The sequence below is a fragment of the Bombina bombina genome, chromosome 1, assembly GCF_027579735.1.
Source record: "Bombina bombina isolate aBomBom1 chromosome 1, aBomBom1.pri, whole genome shotgun sequence".
Taxonomy (NCBI): Eukaryota; Metazoa; Chordata; class Amphibia; order Anura; family Bombinatoridae; genus Bombina; species Bombina bombina.
In genome coordinates, this window is record NC_069499.1 from 1,129,040,392 (window position 1) to 1,129,062,525 (window position 22,134).

Genomic DNA, 22,134 nt, shown 5'->3' on the forward strand with positions numbered 1-22,134 from the left:
AATACGGTTATTATCATTTTACCAATAGAACCTGTATTACGTCAGGAATAAAAAATAAAAAAACTGTGAGGGAGATTAATACTGCTCCTTTTACTTTCAATATTAAGTGCCAAAAAAAGTACTTGAATTATAAGTTCATGGTTAAAGGGACTTAAAACCCAACATTTTTCTTTCTTAATTCAGTTAGAACATACAATTTTAAACAAATGTCTATTTACTTCTATTATCAAATTTGCTTAATTCTTTTTGCATTATCTATTGAAGAAGCAGCAATGTACTACTTACTGGGAGCTAGCTGAACACAGTGGGTGAACCACTTACAAGAGTCTTATATGTACACCAATCAGCAGCTAGCTCCAAGTAGAGCAAAGATGAGCCTACTTAGGTATGTCTTTCAACAAAGGATACCAAGAGAACAAAGAAAATTAGAGTAAAAATGGAAAGTTGTTTAAAATTGTATGCTCTATTACATATATCATTATTTTAATGCTGCAAATGTTAACCTGAGTTGAAAGCTTTGGGATAGTCACTGTAACTGCTTATACAGGACTTCATAAACTACAAAACTGGCCTCTTATCTTTTATTTTCACACTATTTCAAGACTCACTGATGCTATTTTAGATGTACTTAGATGTACTTATAGATTCATTAAAGTGAAGGTAAACTTTGGTGAATGAAAGCCAGATTTTTAAAAATACTATTAAAAACAGGGGCACTTTCATTCATCAAAGTTTACAAAGCAGCCGTTTTGTTAAAAAATTACCTTTTTTTCTTTTCACAGCTAGAGCAGCTTCCCCCACCTAGAGATCCTCTATTCACACGTCAGGAATGACTAATCCTGCTTCCTCCAATCACAGCATGGCCTCAGGCAATGACTACCCTGGGGGGAAAGCTGTGATTGGAGGAAGCAGGATTAGTCATTGCAGACGTGTGAATAGATGATCTCTATGTGGGGGAAGCTGTTTTGTAAACTTTGATGAATGAAAGTGCCCCTGTTTTTAATAGTATTTTTTTTAAAAGTGCTTTCATTCACCAAAGGTTACCTTCACTTTAAGGATATATTCATATCTGTTTTATAGTTTTTCCCTTTTGGTTGGTCTTTAAATTTAAATATTTAACTATCTTAATTGGTCAGTAAATATGTAATGTTGCACAGCACATGAGAACCAGAAAAATGTGAGAGTACATAAATCACAATCACAACATCAAGAATAACCATTGTGTTTGTGCTTTATAAAATGAGCCGTGAGTGTTGCAGATGGCGGAGTTAAATCATCCTGTCAGGATCAACTGGGATTGATTGACCAGCCCTGCTCTTGTACAATTGGGCAGCTAATGCGCACCATGATGCGGAGAAACTTGACCATCTGGCCGTTCATGAATGCCAGCCATTCTCATTATTTAAAACATGATTTTTCTCTGTGGTTAAGTAATAGATGCCATTTTGAAATTACAGTATTTTGTGTTGTGATATGGTGCAATAACAGATATCCGTAGAAATTGTGAAACCATTTGTATTTGTTTTTACAAAGAAAACAACATTATTGTTTAATCCATTTGAGCTGGGGCATTATGGGTATACAGTGCTTGTGTGTAAGATGTATTTTATATATATGCATTACATTATAAAATTGATCATTATACATTTTTTTCAAACAACGTTTATTGTAAAAAAACATGTTTTTTTTAATTTTACAAGGTTTTGTTCTAGAATCAAGATTCATAGAACTGGATGTTAATATCTCACAGAAAATAAATGTCTGTGACTTTTCGTATTTGCAATAATGGGCTCTTAAACTGTTCTCACACTGTAAACGTTCTTTTGTAAAATTGCAGATTTCTAACATTAAAACTATTGAGCCACTTGCTAGCAATACTGTAAGTTCTCACTGTATAAAGCGGGATTTACTTGTAATCTAGCCCTTTTGTGTTTTATATCACAATACAGTGTTCCAGGCAAACATGGTTAAAGTTGTTCGCACTAAATGTTGAATTATTATATAAAATCTAATATATTTGAATAAAGGTATCTTTTAATTGACATGTGCTGCTGAGCTTTGTTTAACCTGATTTGTCATTCGGAAATTGAATTTTTTTTCTGTACATAGAGGAGGGAACCCCTTAGATTAATCAGAGTAAGGTGTCAATCAGCTAGTGTGACCTTACTACTCTCATCTGTATCTATAGTGTCCATAAATAAGCTAACCCTAAGACATCAAGATGAAATCTGCCGCCCCTTTGGCTAATTGGTAGTAATTCAGTGATTTAAAGCTGAATACATTTGTTAAATAATAATAATAATGTAAAAGCATGTAATTACTTCACAGGAGTACAAAAGACAGCAAATAAATGTCAGTTATACCTAGGTTAATCATGAAGATTGATGAAGGAGTTTTAAATAGAAAATGACTAAATTTTATTGGCATCACTTTTTATTTCCCATCAGAATTTGCATGCATCAGTTTTCTTATCTCCCTGATGTCTACTTCCTACTTTCCACAGACATAATTAAAACAGACATAATTAAAAAAGACATAATTAAAAGTACACAGAAATAATTAAAAACCTTCTGTATGTGCACTTTTCATCCTCTGATTTTTTTTTTCTTTCTTTATATTTAGGGCTGTTCCTTGTGATCTTTATGTTAAATACATGTTATTTTTATGACTGCGTTGGTCTAAGGATTGCAGTAGAAACTTCTAGGTCTTGTTAAGTTCCATTAAAGGGACACTGGACCCAAATTTTTTCTTTTGTTATTCAGAAAGAGCATGCAATTTTAAGCAACTTTCTAATTTACTCCTATTATCAATTTTTCTTCGTTCTCTTGCTATGATTATTTTAAAAAGAAGGCATCTAAGCTTTTTTTTGGTTTCAGTACTCTGGACAGCACTTTTTTATTGGTGGATTAATTTATCCACCAATCAGCAAGGACAACCCAGGTTGTTCACCAAAAATGGGCCGGCATCTAAACTTACATTCTTGCATTTCAAATAAAGATACCAAGAGAATGAAGAACATTTGATAATAGGAGTAAATAAGAAAGTTGCTTAAAATTTCATGCTCAATCTGAATCGCGAAAGAAAATTTTTGGGTACAGTGTCCCTTTAAGTTCCATATGCAACTATTTAATAGAGACTTATGAAATGGAAGTGGAGTTTATGCGACCTAAGAGCATGAGTTTCAGACATGTATCTGCCCCAGTCCACTTCCCTTGTCCTACACTACTCCTCTAATGCTTCAAATATGGAGCACATACAAAGTTATTTTCTTCGGTGAGTCTGGCTCATGTATGACCTATATATGTGTTCCTGGATCTGCCAATATAAGGAGGTTTGATGAATTTAAATAATTAAATGTTGAGTCTATTTACATATATGTAAGTCAGGGGGTTTGTTTTCAAACAGATTTTTTTTTTTTTACCCATTGGCCCTATTCCAAGCCATCAGAATTGGGGTATACAAATATGAACAAATTCCAATGTGTTTGAAAATCTCACTATATCATAAGGTTTCCAAGTGAATTTGTAATGTACTAACACTCCCTATACCTTGCATGTGGATGATTTGAGACCAGTATTCCATTCAATAGGAAAACTCTTTCTCTGTAGCTTTTTATAGAACATTGAACTTCCAAATTCTACACCCTAGGCCTACTGAAAAACCATCTCCACTTGCATTTCTTAAGTGACTGCATGGCTTTTTTTTAATAAGTTAGCATTTTTGCTCATGCTCATTTCACAAATAAATAAACACAGTGATTAATTTAATACAAATTTTAAAAATATTATGCAAATCACATGTTTAAAATATGAAATGTGTACACAAATTAATTCCAATCATCTAAATGTCTGTTATTTGCTATTAATTGAACATGTGCCTTGAATTAAAGGTTAATTAAACATCCAACATTCAAACATATTAGGCAACCATCATCATCATTAATAGGTCATCATATTTTACTTTTTCTCAGGTTTGTTGCTTTTGTAAAGGTCTCTGAAAATCAGTGAAACCTTTCTTGAAAACCCTGTGGTGCCCCTTTTCTTATATACAACATGGCATTCATATAAAAATGAACAAAACACATACAATTTAAAATTATATAAGATCCACAAAGTATAAATAAATATGCTTAAATTTAATAATATTCTTTCTTGCTGCATAATATCTAACTGGTTCATCCATTGAACAACTAAATAGTATGGTTCAATTATAACTTAGTTTATGCCATTTTTTTCAGCGAGTTTGCTTTTAATGCAGAATACAAATATGTTAAATAATACCTTTAATGTTTCTTCAAGTGTAGGACTTCAGTCTGAGTGCTCTTTGTATTACAACTGCAAGTATGCAGACTGTTAGGCTCACTTTAAGCAAATATTGGTTTATTTGTCATGCAAACATGTTAACTCCTATTTTCCTTCATTGAGTGGTTGTCAGAGTTTCAGAGCCTTTATATTCTGGCTACATTTTCTCAACCATACTAGTAACGATACATGTGCAGGAATAAATAAACATTGCTGGTTGTAATTATAAATAAATAAAAAATGTAGGGAGAAAATAAATTGTTACAGGAATATTATTATGTGTAAATATACAAGGTTTTCTTAGTATCCAGTCACATATGACATACAGCATCATTTGTGATGCCACTAGTAAGCTTAGGCTTCAGGGTTACAGTTAGGGTTAAAGGGACAGTCTAGTAAAAATTAAACTTTCATGATTCAGATAGGGCGTGCATTTTTAAACAACTTTCCAATTTACGTTTTTCATCAAATTTGCTTTGTTCTTTTTGTATTCTTTGTTGAAAGCTAAACCTAGGTAGGCTCATATGCTAGATTCCAAGCCCTTGAAGGCTGCCTCTTATCTCATTGCATTTGACAGTTTTTTTTCACTCCTTAGATACAAGGTAATCAGAGAGGTAAAAGTGTACTAATATACTAGTGTTAGTTATAAAAAAAACAACAACTGGGACATTGGTAATAAAGGGATTATCTATCTTTTTAAACAAAAAAAAATTCTGGAGTAGACTGTCACTTTAACTGCAGATTTTATAGCAAGGAGTTAGGTTTACATTTGGTGTGAGGGTGACAAATAAAGGGTAAGCTCCTATTGCAGGGGACCTGCAATGTTGACAGCAACATTACTGCAACAAAAATAAATTTACCTAGGTAATTATATTATTTCTGTGGTGAACATAATAACACCCTATCAGCAAAATTTTTAGGGCATATATAAGGGTTAATTAGTGGGGAGGTATGCAGCCGGTGAACAAGAGCTAGGAGTAGCCTGAAATGCATATGGCTATGCTTCCCCACCCCACTAACACTGGATTTTTCTAAATTGTTATTATTGAGTGGAGATCCTTCATAATTTTAAGGTTTTGTTCTGTGGCAGGTACCTCTTGTGAAGTTATTGGGAAGGTTAATATTAGGGGGCATGACTTAGAATGGTTGAGGCATGTTATTGGAGAAGGATAAGAATTGAAGTTGGGTATTTATAAAAGTTATATATTTTATGATTGTAAGTTAAGATGGTTTAATAAAGAAGCTGTGGCCTTTTCATGCCTAGAAAATGTGTCATAGTGGTTTATCAGGGTGGGTTTTATTAGAGAACTTGACAATTTGACAACTTGACAAATCAGGGCAAGCACCCGGTCACATCTTGCCTACTGGGTGAGTACTGCCCACCAAAGCCAAGGACTTTCCAATCCCTTCTCTGATTGTAAAATTAAACAGATACAAACCCACTTCATTCACATGAACCCCAGCTTTGATTTAAAAACAATGCCCAGACTCGCTTTCAAACTCCATATGATGAACCCCAACATCCCCCAATTTTCACCATCCTGTTATTCTTCCATCTGGAAGGCTCAAATCTCCCTCCCTAAGTTCCAAGCTGACCCGCCAAACTACCCGTCTTTCAATTTCAGGCCATACTATGACCAGGCTTGGAAACAATTGTAACAATCTGTCAAACCCCCCTTTAATTATATCTACTAGATCCTTCTTGGACATGAAACCCAAATCATTTCCCCCCAGCGTGTACAACCAAGATATGAGGAGGGGAGAAAAACCTAGCATACTCCACCACTTACCTCACCAGCTGATCCCATCTCATACCCCTAATCCCAAACCACTTTAGCAATATTCTCTCCATTGCAAAACCCAGCTGAATGCCTTTATATCCTTAAATGTGACTGCTCTCCTCGTCCAATAATTAATTGTCTGATCAGCCAGCATCACACAGTACCTGAGAAAAATATTGAATAATGAAGGAGTGGCTTTGTAAGAAGCATTTCAAGGTCCTGGAGTGACCTAGCCAGTCTCCAGATCTCAACCCCATAGAAAAATTTTGGAGGGAGTTAAAAGTCCATGTTGCCCAGTGGCAGCCCCAAAACATCACTGCTCTAGAGGAGATCTGCATGCAGGAATGGGCCAACATACCAGCAACAGTGTGTGACATCCTTGTGAAGACTTACAGAAAACGTTTGACCTCTGTCATTGCCAACAAAGGATATATAACAAAGTATTGAGATGAACTTTTGATATTGACCAAATACTTATTTTCCACCATAATTTGCAAATAAATTATTTCCAAATGTGATTGTCTGGATTTGTTTCCACATTTTGTCTCTCATAGTTGAGGTATACCTATGATGAAAATTACAGGCCTCTCTCAGTGGGAGAACTTGCACAATTAGTGGCTGACTAAATACTTTTTTGCCCCACTGTATGCCCGAAATCTTTCAGACTGCCACCTCCCAATCCTCCTAATTACCGAAGCATTCTGACCCAGATTCGAAGCTTCAGTTGGCGCCCTAATTCTCAATGAGTGAAACCCAAAATCCTACCCTTGCAGGCCCAAAAAACGAAGGGTTTTATGAAAGATGGATACAAATTGAAAACGTGACAATACAGATCTGTCCCTATGAATTAAAAAAGCCTCTTCCCCTGAGGGCCTCTGACAAATTCAGAAACTGCTGTAAGCAAATTCCCCAATTTCCCTTAAATCAATCAAGACCCCTTTCCCCAACTGGTCAGTCTTCAACTTCCTCAACCACAATTCTACCATACAATCCCTCAAACTCAAATTATTTACTCGGAAACCACCAGAATCCCACCTATTCTTCCCCACCAATTCAGAAATTCGGAATGCCCCAATAAATGCCTAGACAAAAGCTCCCCTGACCACCCACTCAACAAAGGAACTAAATTTCTCAAAATAAGAGAAAAAACAGTCAATAGGCAAACAAAGATCAACAAAAAAGGAACCCTCAAAAAAACAACCCAGAAGATGATGGTATTTTGGATGAACTGGCAACAAATGAAATGCCGCCTCCACATCCACCTTTGGAAGTAACATCCCAGGGGAAGCCTCCCTGACCAAAGTCACCGCTCTGTCAAAAGAAGCATACCTCACCGATATCAACTCTGGATCAATTCCGACGTTTACAGAAGCCACTTTTGGTTAAGGCAAATTATGTATCATCCGCAACTGACCTTTCTTTTCTTCTGGCACAACTCCTGGAGGCAAAACCAGCAAATTATGAAAAGGTGGATCTGCAAAAGACCCTGTAATCCTCCCCAGAGTCCATAGGCAAACAAAGATCAACAAAAAAGGAACCCTCAAAAAAACTACCCAGAAGATGATGGCATTTTGAATGAACTGGCAACAACTGAAACGCTGACTCCACATCCACCTTTGCAAGTAACGTCCCAGGGGCAGCCTCTCTGACCAAAGCCACCGCTCTGTAAAAAGAAGCATACCTCACCGATATCAACTCTGGATCATACAGAAGCCCTCTTTTGGATAAGGCAAATTATGTATCATCCGCAACTGGCCCTCCTTTTCTTCTGGCACAACTCCTATAGGCAAAACCAGCAAATTATGAAAAAGTTGCTCTGCAAAAGGCCCTGTCATCCTCCCCAGAGAAATCTCCTTAAACAAGTTTTTCTCTTACCACCGATGAAGGGTGTTAGGTGTAAACATAACTTTTATTTCCCCATAGGAATCGATAGGGCTGTGTTACTGAGTTTTTTGCAGGTGTTAGACTTTTTCTCAGCCGCGTCTCCCGGTTGATTTCTATGGGGAAATCGTGCACGAGCACGTACGACCAGCTCACCGGTGACTTAAGCAGCGCTGTTATTGGAGTGCGGTAAGGAGCACAATTTTGTAAGTAAGTGAGCGGTGAGGATAAACTGCTCGTTAGCACTGCGCAGCTCATAACGCAAAACTCGTAATCTAGGTGACTAATATTTAAAAAAATTAAAATAATGAAAAATAGAAAAACCTAAATTGCAAAAAAAACACTACATTACGAGAATTTAAAATGATCTAACATTACAAAAAAAACAATAAACAAAATTATCCAAAATAATAAAAATGAAACATAATCTAATAGCCCTATAAAAACAAAAAAGCTCCCCCAAAATAAAAACAGTACCTAACCAAATAAACAAAATTGACTGAAATATTTAACTCAACCAATAGGATGAGAGCTGCTTAAATTATATTGGCTGATTTGAACAAAGGGTAGCTTAGGTTTTTATTAGACTTAGGTTTTTTTATTTTGGGGGTTTGGTTGGGTGGGGGGTTTTACGGTTAGGGGGACTTTGTAATTTTATTATGTAAAAGAGCAGTTTAACTTAGGTCAATGACCTACAAAAGGCCCTTTTAAGGGCTATTGGTAGTTTATTGTTAGGTTAGGGGTGTTTTTATTTTGGGGTGTCTTTTTTTGTTTCTATAGGGCTATTAGATTAGGTTTAATTTTTATTATTTTGGATAATTTTGTTTATTATTTTTCGTAATCAGTGTTTTTTTATTTTTTCATAATTTTACTTTTTTGTTTTTTCTAATGTTAGATAATTAACATTTTTTGTAATTTAGTGTTTTTTTTGTAATTTTTTTATTTTTAGTTTATTTCATTTTTTTAATTAGTAATGTTAGGTTAATTTATAGTTTAATCTTAGATTTTTTTATTTCACAGGTAAGTTTTCATTTATTTTAAGGTTATATTGTAATTTTAATTTAAAGTTAGGGGGATTTTAGGTTTAGGGGTTAATAGTTTAATGTAGTGTTTTGCAATGTGGGGGGTCGGCGTTTTAGGGGTCAATAGTTTTAGTTTAGTATTATCAGTGTGAGGGGCCGGCGGTTTAGGGGTTAATAGGTTTATTATAGTATTAGCAATATGAGGGGGTGGCGGTTTAGGCGTTAATAGGTTTATTATAGTAGAAGCGATGTGGGGGGCCAGCAGTTTAGGGGTTAATATGTTTATTATAGTAGTTGCGTTGTGGGGGGGTTGGCAGTTTAGGGGTTAATAACTTTTTTAGTGTCGGGGCGGCGGGTTAGGGATTAATAGGTTTATTATAGTAGTTGCAATGTGGGGGCGGTGGTTTAGGGGTTAATAGGTTTATTTAGTGTCGATGATGTCGGGAGGAGGTGTGTTAGGGGTATTTAGATTAGGGGTTTATGTTAGGGTGTTTTAACGTAACTTTTTTCCCCATAGACATCAATGGGGAATGCATTATAGTGATCGCCATTCCACGATCGCAGGTGTTCGTTTTTTTTCTGTCCATTGATGTCTATGGGGGAAAACGTGCACAAGCACGTTAAGTCAGGCCCTGGGTTTTGTGCAGTATGGAGCTTAACGCACCATAATGCACAACCCATCGGTGATTATTTGCAAGTTGGGTCTTTGTTGGCAGCAATAACAAATCAATGGCCTATATTCAATACAACCTATTTGTGAAACTAATATCTTGTGGGAGAAACTAATTTCAACATCACCAGAATTCATGAAGATTTGTACCCTTCCCTCCTCAGAGCGGCAGGCAGCGAGTTCAGCTCCTTTGAAATCAATGGATCAATTCTATCTTACAACTGGTCACTTTTCTGCACACAAAAATGTTAAAAAACAAACAAACAAATGAAATTAAAAAAAAACTTTTATACCTTATGCAGAAAAAAAGTAAAAAAACAATTGTGAAAAATGCACAAATATCGCACAAATGCACAAATATTTGTTGAAGGATCCCCATATATATCAATTTTTAAATCTATTATTATAATCCATTCAGGTGATTGTGTTTCTATATAAAAAAGGAAGACTTGATTATGTTATAATATAAGGAGTATTGTGACTAATTGAAAATTCATAATTTAAATATTTTTAATATTGAATTATATGATCTATATATTCACATTGCACTTTAATTTAGAATTTGACACTTATTTTATTCTATTTTATTTTATAGGATCACTTGGCACTTTACCTAAGGAGGTGATTTTTGAATTTTGCAAAATATGAAGTAACACATTTTTGTATTACAATTTTTGTTGTAGTTTTATGAAATAATGTTCTGTATTTTATATGCAATATTCATCTTTCACCAGTAGAGGGCAATATTTGTGCATTTTTCACAATTGTTTGGCGCCAATAAGGCTATTTAAACACTGTTTTATTCACTTAATATCATGCTTGAAAAAGGGCTTATTGTTAGCCCGAAACGTTGCTGTGTTTGACCTTGTATGAAAAATAAAAAAGTCACTTTGCTCACTACAGCTGGAGATTATCCTTTCATTTGATTTACTTGGGTTTGGTAAGCCCCTCCGTGCTTTAGTGAGTAGTGGGTGCTGTATCCATCTCTGTTTGCTTTAATAAAATGCAAGCCTGTCAAAAAGCTGAAATAAGGGGCTGTCACGTAGAATCACAGAGGTAAACATTGTATTCATATAACTGTTAGTTATGCAAAACTGGGAAATGGGTAATAAAGGGTTAATCTAGCTTTTTAAACAATAAAAAATTCTGGAGTAGACTGTCCCTTTAAATCTAACTGTTGAAAGATTTGTGTACAAATGATCATCATCACTCACACCAAAATATTTTAATGTACCTGTAAAACCCGTATTTCATCACAAACAATCCACAGTAACTGCAATCACCAAGGAGACATTTGTCACATGTACTTTCAGTTCCTCTAGCCTAGTTCTATTCCCCCCTTCTTTTTTCAGCTTACACGTCATCTCTAGGTGCTTAATAAAGTGATGTATATTTCAATTTCACCTGTAAACTGACACATACATTTACCCTTCTTTACCCTCCTTTATTACTATGTCACCACCTGTTTATCCAGTATCTCACCCTGGATGTCTTCCCATTACAAAAAGCGTTATATATACAAAATAGAGAGCCTCTTCTTTTACTTGATTGCTGCTGATAACACCACCATCACTTTAACCTCTCAAACTCCAAGGCCTTTGGGTCTCGTTTGAATCAGAACTTTGCTCCCCACAATGAGTTCTTGGCTAATTTTTGCTGCTTCCCCTTTAGAAATTTAATATCTCTAAATGTTCCACTTCTGCACTCTAACCAATTTTATCATCTGTGGTTCCCCAATTCGCCATCTCACCCCTCTGGAGTGCACCATGAAGGCCTCTGCCAAATTCACACTTCTTAAAAACTGCTCCTCATTCACTGCATCTCTCCGTTAGCTGCTTCATTTTCTTCCCTTAGCTTCAAGAATAAAATTCAAAATCTAAACCGTAAAAAAGCTTGCAATTTTCTATATCTATTGTCTACATGCGCTCTACCACCCATCAAGGACCTCCATCTCTATTACTGCTACCATGTTGACAAGATTTTTGTAACTGCCCCAGCTCTGTGAAATAAATTTTCATTCATTCATGAAGGGTTAATTACTTATACTACTTAAAGGGGAAGGAAGCTACTTCTATTCCACTGGTTTGTTTGAATGCAATTGTCCAGTAACAACATTTGTTTTTCAGGAAGTGTCTGACTATAAAAAGTAATAGGTTTACTGCATAATTGATACATCTCTGAGAAAGCAACACACACAAAATGTGTCTGATGTGTTCCATGCAGTGACTCACTCACACACACAGAAACACAAACACATATACATTCATGCACACAGACATATACATTCATACACAGACAATATACATTCATACACACACACACACATATACATTAATTCAATGCAAGCACACATACATTCATACACACGCATATACACAGACATACAGTCATTAGGGATGGGCGAATGTTTCTTTAAAAATTCAAAATTTAAATGAATTTTGATACATTCGTTCATTCTAATCGAATTTCGAATGTTTATATAACATTCTAACATTCTATTTTCGAATTTTCATTTTCGAATTTTTCAATAAAACTCGAATATATTTGTTCGATTAATAGAATGTTTAGCTATGTATTCATTCAATTTCGAAATGTAATATTCGAATTTGAATGTGACATTCAAATTCGAATGTGACATTCAAATTTGAAATAGTATTTCTAGTCTACAACTGTGTTTAATAAATTAAATATTTGAATTCGAACTCTACATTCGAATTAGAATGTAACATTCGAATTTGAAATAGTATTTCTAGTCTAATACTGTGTTTTAAATGTGATATTTGATTCGAATGTGACATTCGAATTCGAAATAGTATTTCTAGTCTAATACTGTGTTTTATAAATGTAATATTTGAATTCGAATGTGACATTCGATTTGAATATGATATTCGATTCGAATGTGACATTCAAAATAGTGTTTCTAGTCTACAATTGTGTTTTATAAATGTAATATTCGAATTCAAATGTGACATTCGAATGTAACATTCGAATTCGAATGTGACATTCAAATGTAACATTCGAATTCGAATGTGACATTTGAATTCGAATGTGACATTCGAATTCGAATGTGACATTCGAAAACTGTAAATAAAATTCGAAAATCTAATTTTTAAGAATATTCGTTCAACATTTTATTATGTAAATCGAATCTCTACAATAACATTCGTTCTAACATTCGAATTCGGATATAAACACATTCTCCCATCCCTAACAGTCATACACAGACATATACATTCATAGTATTATACCAATAAAAAATACAAATAGCAATAAGAAAAAGATAAGAAAAGTTCCAATATGCACTTGTGTGCTGCGCCTCCAAAAGGACCAGTAATATTTGTTGTTTACAGTTCCCAGTGTAAGGATGGTCCTTATGTGACAGGTTCAGACCAGTAGATGTCTGGCATATAATATGCAAAAGCCAAGAGTCGCAAATAGTGAGGCAGAGTTCGAATGCAGACAGTGTAAGTACTTACCCTCCAGCTGGATGTAGGTGCTGTTGATACTCTACAGTATCGTAGGTATCAGCCATTATTCCCCTCTATGGCCGCCTGGTACGTGTCTTTAATATGCTGTGGACAACTTCTGTTGGCGATTCCAGTTAAACGATAAAGCCCTCCGGTCTCATCAGCAGGGAATGTGCACCATGTGCAAACACATCTTTCTTCTCGGTGGGCTCTCCACCTGTTCTGACGTCAGAGCATGCATGCCTACGATAGGCGCCGGATCATGGGGTAGGCAAAAATCAATATTGGGATGCACCAATCAGCTGCGAACAGGACTTGAGGCTTCGGTAAGCAGGAAAGCATTATTCCCATCCGCTATATGTATAGATAATTCCAAAAGAACAAGGAGCAAAAACCAGAGCCAGAAAAGATTGAATGCAAGTGATTTATTCAGCAATGTTGCTTAGGTATCAGGTAGACAGTCAAAAAATGCCTGATGTGTTTTGCGCATGCACACATTTGCTTCATCAGAGGCTGACGATTCAATGTGCAAGGAGGCCTAAATAGGGGTTAATAGCCAATCACCTTCTCAGATACCTCTCCGAATGGTAAGGAGTCAGATGGTAAGGTATCAGGTAATTACCAATGCAGGCTGCGAAACCTATAGGCTTCGAAACCTATAGGCTTCCTGCTCATATACTTTCTAATACAACATTATAAGACTATTAAAAATATCAATAAGAATGCATACTGACAATTCAGAAATGTACATATTTAGGGCTCGTTTCCATTGAGCCATAATTCGGTTTGCGTGCACTCGCAAACCTATAAATATGCTGTCAGAAGCAATATTGTTTCTCGACTGCTTCCAACAGCCCGTTATAACCCAATTTCGGCAACCGGACTCCGGCTGCCGAAAACATTATCGCGCCCATACAAAGTATAGTAAGCCACTAATCTTTAAATAATACCCGGTTTCCAATACCCACGCAAACCGTAAATACAATGTCGGAGGCTGCCGATACACTAACAAAAATTACACCCAGCTCAACTAGGTGTAAAACAGGAAAAAGGTGCTCTTTGAGACCTTTTTCCCATTGAAATCTAACCCGACACTTGAAAACCCCTCTATCTGCCATTCCCCCCACATCGCAATTTATAATAAATGTATTAACCCCTAATCCGCCATGCCCCCACAATGCAACCTATCTATTTATACTATTAACCCCTAATCTGCCATTAACCCACATCGCAATTAACCTAATAAATCTATTAACCCCTAAACCGCCAAACCCCACAACGCAAATAACTAATTACTAAGCCCCCTAACCTAACACCCCCTAAATTAACCCCATTACATAGATTAAAATAATCCTTAATTAAAATAAAAATGCTAACATTATTTAAAAAATAAAAAAAGCTAAGTTTAAATTAAGCTAAAGGGGCATTTGTATGGGCATTCAGCTTTTTTCAGCGCCCAAATCCCTAATTTAAAAAATAATTTTTTTAAAAAAAAAGCCAATACAATATGTCTTTTAAAAACATCAATAACAATGCATACTGACAATTCAGAAATGTTCATATTTAGGGTATGTTTCCATTGAGCCGTAATTCCGTTTGCGTGCACTTGCAAACCGATAAATATGCTGTCGGAAGCAATATCGTTTATCGACTGCTTCCAACAGCCCATTATAACCCAATTTCGACAACCGGACTCCGGCTGCAGAAAACATTATTGTGTCCCATACAAAGTATAGGAAGCCGCTAATCTTTGAATAAACATATTACATAAGATAGACATAATTATCTCTATGGTCATGTGTATCTGGGTAGGCACATAGGGGGTCCTAGGTCCAATCTGTAAAAAGCCCTTTTTCTATTATTATGCTATTCAATACTATAATTAAATCCAAAAAGAACTCATAAAAGTCATAGTAGAACTTAAAAAGTGTATGTATCCTTAAGACGATAAGGAGGGTTATTTGTAATCTTGGAAAAGGTATGAATAGGTTGAGGAATTTGTATTTCTTTATTCAGTAAATAAATCTACATCCATTCTTTTGTTCATACCATCTGGAAATCTGGATTGTAATTTTACTATCCAAAAGATTTCCTTCCTAAGAAGTCTTTTTTCTCTATCACCTCCCCTGGGGTGTTTTTTTATGGTGTTGATCCCAATAAATGAGAAGTGTCTAGTGCCTGGACCATGCATTCTGAAGTGTTTTAAAACTGGAGTCTTAGGGTCTTTCTCATCTAGGGATAATAAATGTTCACAAATTCTATCCTTGAAGAGGCGGGTTGTAATACCAACAAACTGTTGGTAGCAGAATAGACAATTAACCAAATAAATGATATATTGTGATGTACACTCAATTCTATCTCTGATATGAAATGTTTGACTTGTAGTATGCGATGTAAACATATTGGTTACTTTGGTATGATCACAACTTTTGCAGGGGACATGGCCACATTTGAAGCAGCCTGTTTTAGAATTTAACCAATTGGTTTTGGAAGAAGGCTCCCCAGCAAAGTTTTTTCTGGTAAAGTCTCCTAAAGTGGGAGCCTTCCTAGCTATACATTTGACTCCATTGGAAATTATTTCGGTCAGTGTGTCATCTCCCTTCAGAATTGCTCAATTTCTCCTAATTGTATTACAGACTTGATGGTACTGTCTGCTAAACTGCGTAATAAATAGAATGTTATTCACTAGATCATTGGTTTTTGTATTCTTAGATACTATCTTATTTTTTCTTTCAATAAACAAGTCATGTCTGTCTGTTTGAGCAACTAGCCTAGAGGTTAGTTCCTTAGCTTGTTCATGATACTTTGTTATTTCAGGATAATTTCAATGTAACCGTAAATATTGTGCTTTTGGGATTCCCTTCTTCAGATGTGGTATATGACACGAATCAGCTCTTAATATGGTGTTACGTGCTAGTGGTTTACGATAAGTAGATGTCATTATTCTGTTGTCCTTGGCTTCAAGTTTTAGATCTAAAAATCTATTGTTGTAGAGTTATGTTGGGCTGTGAAATTTAAATTGAATTTGTTATCGTTCATAAAGTCAATGAATGTTTCAACCTTATGTATGTCATCTCTTTGCCAGATAATAATTAGGTCGTCAATAAAACGACCATATAGAAACAAATTTTTCCTGTAGGGAAAATCATCTGCACAGATGTGGTTTAGTTCTAACCACCTCATGTAAATGTTGGCATATGCAGGGGCAAATATTGCCCCTTTTGCCATACCGCATCTTTGCAGAAAATACTCTTCTTGATACATGAAAAAATGATGATGTAACAGAAACTCAGTGACTTGAATAATGAACTGAATATAGTCATCACTATAATTGGAATGTCTATGTAACATATGGTTAGAGTCTTCAAGGCCTAGTCTGTGTGGAATGTTAGAATATAATGCTGTTACATCAATTGTGACCCAAATATAGGTGTCCAGCCATGTGATTTTTTTTTTTATTGCATTTGAGTTGTGTGATTAAATGGGCACTATCTCTGATGTATCCTGGTAGTGCAAGCATGATAGGTTGCAATATGTGGTCGAGCCAACCCCCCCAGTCTCTCACACATTGAGCCATTACTAGCCACTATGGGCTGGCTTGGTGGTTTAGTTAGGCCTTTTGTGGATTTTTGGCACTATGCAAAAGTATGGGGTAGTGGGCTCTTCCACATTAAGGTATTCAGCCAATTCTTTGTCAAAGAAATCATGTTCAACTGCCAAATCCAAGATTGGCAGTTTTATCACCAACCTAATTATTATCTGGCAAAGAGATGACATACTTAAGGTTGAATATATCATTGATTTTATGAACGATAACAAATTCAATTTAAACTTCACAGCCCAACATAACACTTTGATCATAGATTTTTTTATATCTAAAACTTGAATCTAAGGACAACAGAATAATCTACTTATCGTAAACCACTAGCACGTAACACCATATTAAGAGCTGATTCATGTCATATACCACATCTGAAGAAGGGAATCCCAAAAGCACAATATTTACGGTTACATTGAAATTATCCTGAAATAAAAAAGTATCATGAACAAGCTCAGGATCTAACCTCTAGGCTAGTTGCTCAAACAGACAGACATGACTTGTTTATTGAAAGAAAAAAATAAGACAGTATCTAAGAATACCAAAACCAATGATCTAGTGAATAACATTCTATTTATTACGCAGTTTAGCAGACAGTACCAACAAGTCTGTAATATAATTAGGAGAAATTGAGCAATTCTGAAGGGAGATGACACACTGACCGAAATAATTTCCAATGGAGTCAAATGTATAGATAGGAAGGCTCCCACTTTAGGAGACATAACCAGAAAAAAACTTTGCTGGGAAGTCTTCTTCCAAAACCAATTGGTTAAATTCTAAAACAGGCTGCTTCAAATGTGGCCATGTCCCCTGCAAAATTTGTAATTATACCACAGTAACCAATATGTTTACATCTCATACTACAGGTCAAACATTTCATATCAGAGATAGAATTGATTGTACCTCACAATATGTCATTTATTTGGTTAATTGTTTATTCTGCTCCCAACAGTATGTTGGTATTATGACCCGTCTCTTCAAGGATAGAATTTGTAAACATTTATTATCCCTAGATGAGAAAGACCCTAGGACTCCAGTTGCAAAACACTTCAGAATGCCTGGTCCAGGCACTAGACATCTCTCATTTATTGGGATCAACACCATAAAAAACACCCCAGGGAGGTGATAGAGAAAAAAGACTTCTTAGGAAGGAAATATTTTGGATAGTAAAATTACAAACCAGATTTCCAGATGGTATGAACAAAAGAATGGATGTAGATTTATTAGGGTCTATTTATGATAGTGCCGACGGACATGATACGATGTAGTGTATCATGACCGCCGCACATCGATAAATGCCGACAGCATATGCTGTTGGCATTTATCATAGCACCAGCAGTTCTTGTGAACTGCTGGTGCAGTGCCGCCCCCTGCAGATTCACGGCCAATTATTCGATTGGGTTGATTTCTGTCCGCCGCCTCAGAGCATGCGGACAGGTTATGGAGCAGCGGTCTTTAGAAGGCACGTCAGAAACACGGGCCTTCAAGCTCCATACGGAGCTTGATAAATAGGCCCCATTTACTGAATAAATAAATACAAATACAAAGATTAAAAATAATCCTCCTTATCGTCTTAAAGGGACACTGAACCCAAACCAGATAGAGCATGAAATTTTAAGCAACTTTCTAATTTACTCCTATTATCAAATTGTCTTCATTCTTTTGGTATCTTTATTTGAAATGTAAGTTTAGATGCCGGTCCATTTTTGTGAACAACCTGGGTTGTTCTTGCTGATTGGTTGATAAATTCATCCACCAATAAAAAAGTGCTGTCCAGAGTTCTGAATAAAAAAGGACTAAATTAGAAAGTTGCTTAAAATTGCATGCTCTATCTTAATCACGAAAGAAATCAGTTCAGTGTCCCTTTAAGGATACATATACTTTTTAAGTTGTACTATGACTTTTATGAGTTATTTTTGGATTTAATTATAGTATTGAATAGCATAATAATCAAAAAACGGCTTTTTAGATGTTGGACCTAGGACCCCCTATGTGCCTACCCTGATCCCAATACACATGACCATAGAGATAATGTGTCTATCTTATATAAAATGTTAGTTGAACTAGTTACATTTAAGTCTGCAGTAAAACATTTCTGCCCTATGTAGAATATCTAATACTATGCTACATATTCTATTTATTGTGCTTTCCAACCAATGATTAACTTTAGAGAATGATGTGTATATATGAATTTGATATATGTTTTTTAATTTTTAATTTTTATATTCAAATTTATTGTTGTTTAATTTACGATGTGGTATACACATTTTTTTTAATATGTTACTTTTTATGTCTTATTCATTATGAGTTCTTTTATGCTTTTTTCAATTTCTCTATAAGGATGTTTAGTTAAACAGCTGGAATTATTATTTTTTGTTTATTTATTTGTTGTTCTTTGTTTATGGATAGATCCCTGACCTGTTGTATTATTCATGCCTTACACCCATTTCTGTATTTGTTTATTTATACAATCATTGCCAGATCAGTTCCATTAATTGAATGAGTACCTAGTGAACTTAGGGCTTGCTTCCATTGAGCTCCATTTTAGTACCAGGTTTCCATTGAAAAGGTTTCTGCTTTGCGAGTGGTCGCTCTTTTCGTGTAGGTGTAAGTTAGTGTTGTGTTAGCGCTTCCACCCGATGATGGATTTCTAAAACATTAATAGGTTACTATGGTAACCCGACCTTACACTACACTCGATCGCTTATACTGTGCCACATACAAGTGCGGCGCCGTTTATTTTACCCGTCGCTCGTTGCTAAAAATCAAACACCTAACACATGCGCGATATCTACCTCTCAACCGCAACCCCCCACCACAATAACTAATGTATTAACCCCTAATCTGCCAACCCCCATACCGCAAAGTATCTATCAAAGTTAATAACCTCTAAACCGCCATCCCCTCACAACACAAACTATCTATTAAATCTATTAACCCCTAATGATGTTTAGTTAAACAGCTTGAATTTGTTTATTTATTTGTTGTTCATTGTTTATGGACAGTCTAATCCCTGACCTGTTGTATTATTCATGCCTTACACTACTTATCTGTATTTATTATTATTATTATTATTATTATTATTATTATTGGTTATTTGTAGAGTGCCAACAGATTCCGCAGATTTCCAGGTTTTTCTCAACCAAGATAAGTTCCATTAATTGAATTAGTACCTAGTCAACTAAATATGTACATTTCTGAATTGTCAGTATGCATTCTTATTGATGTTTTTAATAATCTTATAATGTTGTATAAGAAAGTATATGAGCAGGAAGCCTATATAGGTTTTGCAGCCCCTATTGGTAATTACCTGATACCTTACCATCTGACTACTTACCATTCGGATAGGTATCTTCAGAGGTGATTGGCTATTGACCTCTATTTAGGCCTCCTTGCACATTGAATAGTCAGCCTCTGATGAAGCGCATGTGCGCATGCGCAAATCACATCAGGAATTTTTTGACTGTCTACCTGATACCTAAGCAACATTGTTGAATAAATCACTTCCATTCAAGCTTTTTGGCTCCGGGTTTTGCTCCTTGTCCTTTTGGAATTAATTATACATATACATTCATATGCAGACAATATAAATTCATACACACACATACAATCATACACACAAGCACACATATACATTTGTACACACAGGCTTTCACATACACACATATACTTTCATACACACACTTACAAATTCATACGCACACTCATACACACAAACATATATATTCATACACACATGCATATACACACTCACATATACATTAATGCACACACACATATACACATTTATACACACAAACATTCATATACAAACGCATACAAACATATACACACAAACACATTTAATATATTACTCAGATTTCCTCATCCACAACTAATTAGCCCTTCACTTAAGAATACAATATCTTAAGCAGCTTAAATGGTGTTGCCTGAACCCAAAAACTAAAATGTGCACATCACATCTGTTTAAGGAAATTTATTAAATAATTGATTCATTCCAAATTTAGAGTATATTGTGCTAAAAGAGCATATCCAGCAGTAAATCATGCTGTTGGACAGTTTTCAACTGACTTTGCACTGTGTAATATGTCTTCATAATATGTCAATTAACCCCATTAAATTAGTTTTTCTGTGCTCAACAGCCATTATTGGTACCATTGTGGGCAAATGGAGATTGAATATTATGGGAGTTTGTAACATTGTCTGTGTTTGACTCGGAAAGGTTGTGAATGTTTTGAAAAAAAAATAATAATAATTACCAATCCTATTTTTTTATATAGAACAAGAATTTCTGAAGGCTTAGAATCGACTACATAATCATGTACTAAAAAACAAAATAAAAAATAGTCCATTTAAAGGGACACTCAAGTTAAAATTAAACTTTGATGATTCAGACAGATCAGCAGTTTTAAACAACTTTCCAATTTACTTCCATTAACAAAATGTGCACCATCTTTTTATATTTACACTTTTTGAGTAACTACCTCCTACTGAGCAAGAGGTCACAAAATACACGTATATGCATTTGTGATTGGCTGTCACCTGATACAGAGGAATGGAAATAGACATAACTTTGAAATTTATCAGAAAAAATTCTACTAATTTGAAGTTCAGACTAAGTGCTATTGCATTGTCTTTTTATAATGCATTTATTGATAATGCTAATCTACTGTATTAACTGGTCCTTTAAATCATAATACCTTAATATCCGCACAATAAACATACTATTAATTTAAATGTAGAGGGCAAGGTTAAAAGTGGAGCGGTATTTTGTGTTTTTGCTAAAACTCTGCTAGGATTTTAATTTTTGCGCTACTTGGGTTGCGCTGGTATTACAAGTTGAAAGTAAACTGTTTTTTCTCTAGTGGTAAAATCGCGAATAAAGTCGAAGTCCATAAAATCAGGATATCAATATCAATATCATTCAAACACTATCGCATATTCACATTCCCCATAGATGTCACTGAAGAAAAAAAAATGTTTTAAAAAAATAACAACTCAATATCGGGCAAACAACATAGCAAATTCACATTCCCCATTGAAGTCAATGAAGAAGAAAAAGCTGGAAAAAAATATTGCAAAAACAACATAGCATATTCTCATTAGCACTAACCTGATTTGAATATAGGAATATTTCATTTTCCAATGTTCTTTACATAACAGTATATGTTCTATTTATTCATAATTAAATATTTCTATCTACATATATCTGATGGTTTATAAAACAAATATATATATATATATATATATATATATATATATATATATTTAGAGAGAGAGAGCGAGAGAGAGATGGTTATATATAGGTATAGATATATACATACAGTATATTGGAATATCCATTTATAAATACTTAGAACATATTCCCCTATGTGCAGAACATTGGAATGTGAAATATTTACATTAAATATATA

The 22,134-nt window shown here is 35.0% G+C and overlaps 1 protein-coding gene across 1 annotated transcript in view; it reads right to left on the bottom strand.

The window, feature by feature from the left end:
- Positions 1–22,134, bottom strand: part of KRT222 (keratin 222) — a 161,809-nt gene that overhangs the window by 134,506 nt on the left and 5,169 nt on the right. The gene's annotated exons all lie outside the window — the stretch shown is intronic.